The sequence below is a fragment of the Humulus lupulus genome, chromosome 1 (genome assembly GCF_963169125.1).
Source record: "Humulus lupulus chromosome 1, drHumLupu1.1, whole genome shotgun sequence".
NCBI lineage: Eukaryota > Viridiplantae > Streptophyta > Magnoliopsida > Rosales > Cannabaceae > Humulus > Humulus lupulus.
This window is the reverse complement of record NC_084793.1, coordinates 156,985,616-156,994,503: the sequence shown is the minus strand read 5'-3', so window position 1 is coordinate 156,994,503 and position 8,888 is coordinate 156,985,616. Positions and strand designations below refer to the sequence as shown.

General features: G+C 32.7%; 1 long non-coding RNA gene across 2 annotated transcripts; it reads right to left on the bottom strand.

Annotated features, from left to right (window-relative positions):
• Positions 1–681: 681 nt before the first annotated feature.
• Positions 682–4,902, bottom strand: LOC133799554 (uncharacterized). Of its 2 annotated transcripts, XR_009876421.1 has the most exons (5): positions 4,792–4,902; positions 4,181–4,248; positions 2,911–2,961; positions 1,108–1,177; positions 682–930 (listed from the first exon to the last, which is right to left on the bottom strand). It is a non-coding gene; the product is annotated as an uncharacterized LOC133799554 (long non-coding RNA). The 2 variants fall into 2 exon arrangements; XR_009876422.1 differs by lacking the exons at positions 682–930; positions 1,108–1,177 and adding an exon at positions 2,332–2,659.
• Between the last annotated feature and the right edge of the window lie 3,986 nt (positions 4,903–8,888).

Here is an 8,888-nt window from a genome sequence, read left to right as displayed (position 1 = left end):
AGACAATTTATTTAATGAGAGTTACTGAAAAGTTAGTACTAACCAGCCCTTGTTCCTGATTCCATATCAGAATAATAAACATTATAATAGACATTACAAAGAAAGAAAATAAGTTGGGAAATCTTGTTCTCCCAAACAAAAGAAAGGAAAAAGAAAAGAAAAGAAAATTCAATTTGGTCCATGATTTGAACCAAATAAAAGCTCCTAGAAAAAGCCAATATTAATACCAATTGATTATGATAATACTAAAAATAATAATCAAATCAACCTCCAAACTTTCTCTTCTCTAATGGACAAAAACTACATGATCAATTGTTTTCTGGGGAACAGTATATATTGTCTCAGTTTTTTAAAAAACAAAAAAAAAATTGTACACTTCTCTTTCAAAATTAGACATGTGAGCTTCTTTTTGTTCCCCTTTTAATTAAAATTCAAGAACTACAGTTTCAAGCAGATCAACATAGTTATATTGCACTACTAGAACAATTAATAGGCTTTTATACGTCATCATTTGTAGAGTATCTTCAAAACGTCGCTTTTCACACAAACATGTGCATTAGAATAATCAACACAAAAATGCTATTATGTTCTGTTTTTAATTTGAAGGAATATATCAATAACTAAAGTACATCTAATATCAATAAAGTGCATCCACAAAACACAGATATAAGTTTGAAAAAGTAACACCTAAAGCTTATGTTACAAGGCTTCATTATGTATCATTTTAATCATCATATTGCAAAACAATATAAGGAATGTAGGAAATACATCTTTTCATAGTAATTAGTAAATATACCATTTGGTCATGGTGACTAGAAGATAGAAGCTCTTGGAGAACAGACAATAGTTTTCCTTCTAAACCATCAGAAATGAGGTTTAGTGCCTCCTTCCATATATCGACATCTCTCTGAGAGCCATTTCCTAGAGATACTGCATCAATAGTAGCAGTATAAAAAGAAAAATAATGAGTTTTAGAGAGTAGGATTTAAAGTTCAGCTGTAGATATCTAGCACTAGTTGAGGACGCCCAATAAAGGAAAATAAGTCTCTAAGGGATAACAACTGAGAACTAAATAAGTAAATCACTCATCATTCATTATAAACTTACAATCATGCATGAGAATCCTCCTCGTACATTTCAGCAGGCACTGTCGTTCAATGTAGTATTGAAGCAATACCTAAAACAAAATAGACAGAAAAGTAATGCAATTTCAAGAGCATGGAGGAAAAATCTAACATTCACAGAGAAAAGCTTCCTTTGAAGATAAGTGTTGAAACCCCATTCCTCTAGATAGAATTTGAAAATGAATTTGATAACATGGAAAGAAAAAGATAATAATAATAATAATAATAACAATATGCAACTAACCACGTGAGGAAAGTCTTGAACTATAGAGTCAAGAACAACATTGTACTTCTCCAAAGATCTTTCAACGAGGATATATGACTGAACCTCATCTAAACACTGTAACAAGCAACATCTAATTAATCAGATGGTACAAAATAAAGAATATGATCTTAATAACACTTCTTTGTATAATTCAAAACTTATATTTTAGGAGAGTCAACATAAACCCAGAAATACACTTATTTAGAGTGTGCTAGGGGGGAGGAAGAAGTGGAAGAAAGGAAAGGAAAGGGATGGGATGGGGGTTATTGGATGGATTTGGGTAGGGTGGTTGTTATGGAAAGATTTAGAAGGGAAGCCATTGGGCAATAAGAAACAAAAGATTGCAAAAAATAATATTAAATTATTAAATATATTTCCAGTTTGCACGAAAATTTGTTTGACAAATTGCAGACACTGAATTACAATCTAGAGAATTATAAATTACTCATAACTATAACAGACACTTCTCATAATTAGGTAGATTAAATTAAACAGAACTTTAGGCAACAACTACAACATTCTGAAAGGAAAAAAAAAGATATGTTTAAAAAGGAAATTTAACAAAGCAAAACTAATAATATATGTTTTAATTTAAAAAAAAAAATCTGCTTAGATAAGTACCTCTTTATTCTCTAGATCAATTGTGCTAAGTATTTATGTAAGAACATCCATTATGCCACGTGCATTCTGAATTTCTGACAAGCTAACAAAAGAATTTCTATTTAACCAATAAATTCATGTACAACATAGATGATAGCTTAATGCAAATATTGGCCCTTTAAAAGTATAACACTTGATTGACAAAACATTCAGTTTTCCCTTAGTTATTATACATATGGACAACATCTCAAAATAAAGATCAAGAACCTTCCCTACAAGGATAAAAATTAGCAGATAAATCATCTGGTTGTTTAAAATTCTAGGATGCAGTAAAAGCTTTACACCAACTAATTACTTTCTAATATTACAGTAATAGACTACTGCAGTGTCTTGTCATGTAGTTGTAAGTATAATAAATATTTTAAACCATTCATTCATAACAACTATGAACAAGTGCAACAAGAAAAAGAGCGAGAGAAACTGCTGCAATAATGAATAAAATATTCCTTAAAATATACTTCAAGCAGCAGTATGTTTAAAAAATCAGATTTACAACTAAGAAAAAGATGTTGTAAAGTGCTATACCAATAAGAAAATTAAGTTGCCCTCAATTCATATAGCAATACAAGGATCCTTGTATGCACCTCAAGGTAGTAAGATGTTTGAAAATCTGGGGAAAAAATGACAAGCACAAATATTCTTTAGTGTATAAGGTCATTTTTTGTATGTAAAAAATAAATAAACAAGAGAAAATGAAATCCCTTGAAATTCTAATTTTTTTTTTCTTTCCCCTTCTTAAAATACAATTTCCAAACAGAAATGTAAATAAAATTGTTCAGATGTTAGTAAAACCATATCAAATCGACTAAACAACGACAAAATAATAGATTTCTAGAGTCCACAAGGAAATAAAAGCCCAACCTTTCAATCTTTATCACTTAAATGACCATCAAGAGCAGGGTGATTCAGAAACTGTACAGAAGAAGAAAAATCATTATTTTTAAACAATTCATTAACCAGAAAACAGAAGGCCGTAATCTCTTTACAGAAGTTAAAAGGAAAGGAAAAAACAGATCACTTACAGCAGTTGACCAAAAGGAAGGAATAGACTTTGCTATATCATTTCAAGATATTCATAAAATATGGAAACCAACCTCAAGGAAAAATGCACCTAATTGGTAACGTGACACAAATTGCAAATGGAAAGATGTGGATAAGAACTTGCCAATTACAGCATATAAAAACTATCCGTATAACTTTCAAAATTCTGGTACAAATAAAGCAACTTAAGATACACAAAAATAGAACTTCGGAACATATTATTAATAACTAGATTATGACATGAGATTAATCATTAGAGAAAAAGAGTAAACACGAACTAAGTCTAGAATCCGAGACTGAGTAAATAATAACTCTATATCAGATGTAATTTAACCCCACATTAACAACCCAAAATCTAACCAATAGATTGGCTTATGCTGCCATCAATATAGAACAGAACTAAACATAGAATGGATATCTATCTATTAAGGGGAAATAAAAACTTAAATGCCTTTAAGGCTATACACATGTAAGACTAGATGAGAATGAGATCAATGTCAAACAACATGTTTTACTAAAGCATATGAAGAGTTTTACTAAAGCATGTTTAAAATACAAATTTATCTTGATTACTTTCTACTCAAGCATTCTGTAACCAAGAAAAGTTTCTTGATTTGTATTATTGCTTCATTAAAAATCCAATAACTAACATATATTTTATAGGATATGTCTAACAAAACAGGAAAAACAACATCTCTATATATCATTAGTAAAAAATAATGCATATAAACACATAAAATTCAAGCATGGTGATTGTAAACTACCATAAACAAAACCAATAAATACCCTGAACTATTAACAAAGAAAGTAATCACTATAGATTACTTGGACAAAAGAAAGATGAAACAATTAAAAAAATTATCTATTATTAAAAACAGTTAACAATATTCATAAGAACTCATTAGCCTAAAAAATTATAGAGGTATGTTGACTTACAAGACCAGGGAATTTGACCTTGAGAAACCGGATTGGGGGCACTAAACCATTCTTATTGAAACTTCATCTCCTATTGGAGACTATTAAAGACATACCAATTATATTATGTCATAATATAGAACAATATATTAAGATATAGAATCAAAGAAAGAACCTTTAAACCATTTGGAAATTTGGGGAAAAGCGCAAACTTTTAACACCAACAACTTGGGCCTTCGGAACCTGCTCAATAAAATAGATAGTTATTCTATAATTGTTACATTTCAGGATGGATGTGCTAAATATCTTTAAAATAAGAAGTTCACTAACTAGAAAAATAGGACAAGTATTAGTGACATCAATTTTAACCGAGTAAAATGTCAAATACAAGATATGTACAACAAGTATGTATTATTCCCAAAAGCTAAAAGGACAATCATTTCTGATTTTCTGGTCACTTGGTGTAGCGACTGAAAAATCGCATAAATACCTTGCAAACAGCTGTGATTGGTCTCATATTTTTAAAAAACAAACAAATACCAAACCATTACAACTCCTTAATTCATACTAAAGCTACAAATAAGAAAAGAGAATACAAAGTTCAGTTATAACCAAGTATACCCCAAAAAATATATATTTTATTTAAAAAGCCATTTAGACAAGTCTTTTGCAAGAACCACTGCAACGAATTGTGGGCTATCATCATCCAGTAGAAAACAATTTGTTATTTCCCATAAGAGACACTCTCACTCAAACTGTGAAAAAGAAACATAAAACTCAACTTACCGTTGCCGGTAACGCTTATCCACATGAGTTAGACCATGATATTTGTCTGGCAAGGGCAGTAGAGATTTTGTAAGAATTGCAAATGAGTTCACATAGACAGAAAGCTCCCCTAAAGAAACAAAGAAATAAGTTCAATTAGTTTCTCACCTCAAAGGGAAATCACAAAAAAAGTAAGAAGCCAGTCAAAGCCAATGGCGTTTTTTTATAAATGGCATTGGTTTATCTAAATAGCTTCCAATACAAATAGGGTAAGAATAGTTTCACCCAGAAGTACCTATAAATTCAACAATCAGCACCTAATCGCAAATAGGTGCAAAAGATAAATTTTTTTAGTACTTGCCTTTCTCAGTTCGCTTAATTGAGCCACTTGCACCAAGTATGTCACCAATATCAACAAGATTCTTAAGCTCGTCAAACTGATCACTTAAAAATCTTGCCTTTTCACAATAAAGTTGTTTCAAACATTGAAAAACTTGAGTGAGGATTCTTCCATACTAAATGTGAGCAAAGATTTATAGAAAGTTTCTGAAGAAACCATCCCTACCCGCCAAAATTTACTAACTTTGGAAAACACCCCATTTTTTTTAAAAAAAAAGGTAACTAACTTATATATTTTAGATCAAGCATCCCATAAAATAGACATGCTTTTAAGAACTAAACCACCTAATCACATCTTATTATTAAATTTTTTCTTTATTATAAGTATCCATCTAACAAAGAGATGGCAAGATCATCTTATTTCTTTATTTTTTTTCTTCATGTGTGTAAAACGTTTAGTACTATATCCTTTATTTACTGTCCGAGAGCTGCAAATGCCATGGCTGATTCAATTGCAAAATTAGCTTTGACTATGAATGAGCCTAAAGTGTGGTGCCCAGGCTTACCCCACTGCCTTTGGCCTTAGTACTATTTGTTTGTATTGGATTTTGCCTTTATCATGAAATATCATATCAAATTTTTATTCAAAAAAAAAAAAGAAAGTATAACAATGAATCAGTTTTAATTTCCTATTGGCTGAATTTCCCAATTGGCTAAAGATAAATAAACAACTAATCAATAGCAACAGTTTTTCTACAAGTAGTACAGTATATGCCATTTAGTCATTATCATGCTCTTAATATCAAGTAAAGCAAATCAACCAAATATAAAATAGTACACAGCACAAGAAAATTTACATTATACATGAAAGTGAATTTCATAGTCAATATAGTATATGATATATCGAATTGTCATTTCAAAGAATGGAATAAAAATCAAGGCTTTAAAAAATGATATTGCTAACAAAAGCGATAGATCGCAATCCATATAGAAACATCATTCCAACAAAGAGGTATTGTTGCCTTATAACCAGAACCCAATTTAGTATTTCCATTCATATATTCCCATTTCTAACCCAATAAGCCTCCAAACCTCATAATTTCAAGTAAAGCAAATAAACCAAATACAAAAGACATCAAGTTCACACATTATTCATTATCTCCAAAGCTTATCTCAGTAAAACAAAGATCAAGATCTCTTCCATCTTTTTGGTGACCTTTGCTTAAGGTTTGACTTGTTTTTTCTTTCCTATGCTTGCTTTTCTGCTGGTATTTTTATTCTGTGGTATTGTACTAGTACTTCCAATTTGCTTTGTTATTGATACTCGTTTCTTTCATCTGGTTTGGAGAAACACTTTTCATCAAAAAGAAAAAAAAAACCAAAAAAATGCACATGGAAGGCCTAGCTTGATCAACTATGCATTATATTTTCATGTATTTCCAGGTTATGTATAAGAAAGTCTTGGTCTCTTTCTGTAAGTTAGCACATGGGATTTGGGTTATGGATTTCTTTTGAATAAAAACGAGTCAAATTATATAGAATGTAGCTGAGGTGGGGATACCTGAATTATCCCAGAATCATCTCTTAGAGTGAGAAATGCAAGCTTTCCAAATGCTCGACGAGCCACAATTCTTCCGGCTATTGATACATTGTCTTGCTCACCATTCATTTCTTTGCCATTTTCTAAATTTTTATAAGTCTCTTGCAGCTGATTAGCAGAGTGAGTCCTGTCCCACTTACATGCATACGATTCCAGCCCTTTGCTTTTCAATTCTTCTATCTACACAAAACACATCCACACAGACCTATGTTTATTAAGCAGTATTGAAATAACAATGTCCCTCTAACACACATTTCGCCGAACAGTTTATGGGCATTACTTAATTGCCTCAAACAAGGATACGTAATCAACGTCTAATTTCAAAACCTAGAGTTGGGAGTTAATCATCTTCACAATTTTCTCAAACAAAAAAAAATACATATATATATAATAATCAATTATCATAGAAATACCTCAATCAAAACTTTGGAGAAACCAATTCAAAGAAGAATGATAAAGAACAGACCTTCTGCAAGCGAATAGCTCGAACTGACTCCATACTAGAAGTAGTAAAAGAAGAAGAAGAGGAGGAGGAGGATGAGCGGCGATTACGGGCATTGGGATTAGTAGCGGTGGCGGTGGAAGAACAAGAGCGAATAAGCAGCGGAGAAGAAGAAAAAGAAGAGGAAGAGCGTCTTGCTCTGAAGGCGGTGGCGGAGGAAGATGAGGTTTTGAAGAGGTGCTTGAGGGATGGTTAGAAGTGTTTAGAGGTTTGGAAATAAAAAAGTAGAGGCAAATAAAAAAGTAAAAAGTAGAAGACTTTACTGACGCGGGCTCCAAAAAATTTTGTACCGCCAATTTTTTTCCCACCAATTCTTTTATTATTTTATGTATGATAATACTTTTTTAATACTATCATATTTATATGTTATGGAAAGGGGTATTTGGTGTAGTGATTACTACTGAGTATGAAACCATCACTCGACTACCAATGAGGGACAAGCATTTGCTGCTTGCATCATTGGGTGAAAAGGATAGTACTATGTGTCTAAATGATCGAAGCAAGGCATGGTCAAGTAGCAAGTGACCAAGGCTTTTAAACCCATGATCACTTGTCGGAGCATTATAATGCCCCAAATTTCCTAATAAGGTTTAGGACCTTGATTAGGAGGCCGGGAGGGCCATAATTGATTTATTATGTTATTAAATGATTATATGCATGTGTTAGGTGTATTAAATATGCATGTGAACCCATTTCTGATTAATTGGGTGATTTTCATATTTTGGCCATTTCGGGCATATTTGGCATATATGTGATATGTGTGTGGTCCTTTATTATTATTTGGTTATGCTAGGGTTTCTTAGCGCGAGATGATCCTAGGAGGTAGGCTAGTGGGAAAGTCACAACGGGATTTATTCTTGACTCAGAGTGATTCAAGGGGTACTTAGAGCATTACAAGGTTATTGGATAATGGGAATTAATATTTTGTGATAAATTGGGAGTTAGTAAGATCAGGGGGAAATTATGGAGGTTTTGACTATTTTGTCCCCGGGGGTGTTTTCAAGACCCCGAGCGTTAGGTTTTTGGTTGAGGCTACTTAAGCATGAAGTAACCTTTAAAGAAATAAAAAGAACGTTCAGGAAGTTCTCTCTCCCTCAAAGTTCCATTTTCGTCTCCCGGTCGCATTTTCGAAGGAAACTAGAGTTCTGGACTCGGATTCAAGTGAGGATCGAGGCATAGCGATCCTAGGAAAGATTAGAAGCTTATTATCCAGAGGATTTAGTTGGAAACAACTCAATCGGAGGTAATTCAAGTTTTAAGTTCTAAGTTTTTTTTTAAGTTTTTAAGCTTGAATTGGACTTTGTGTTTTGATGAGTTTTTGGTTGAATTGAAGCTTGGGTTTTATGGGTTTTGGATCATGGGGATGTTTGGGAACTTTTATTTTTGAGTTTGGAGATGTTTGGATAGGTTTTTGGAAGGTTTTAAAATGGTAAAAACAGGGTTTTTAGGCTGGTGCGAGGTTGGGTCGCGGCCCTGTTCTAGGGCGCCGTGGCCCTAGCTTGCTAAAGGTAGTGATAGGATCTGCCAGGGGGGCGGGCCGCGGCATGGTGCAAGGAGGGTCATGACCCTTAAGGCAAAAGTTGCCCAGAATTGTGTTTTTGTGATGGGAACTTAACTCTGAGGGCCTGGGATCGATCCTACTACCTAGTTGAGTGGGATTCGACATCCCGGAGGCTT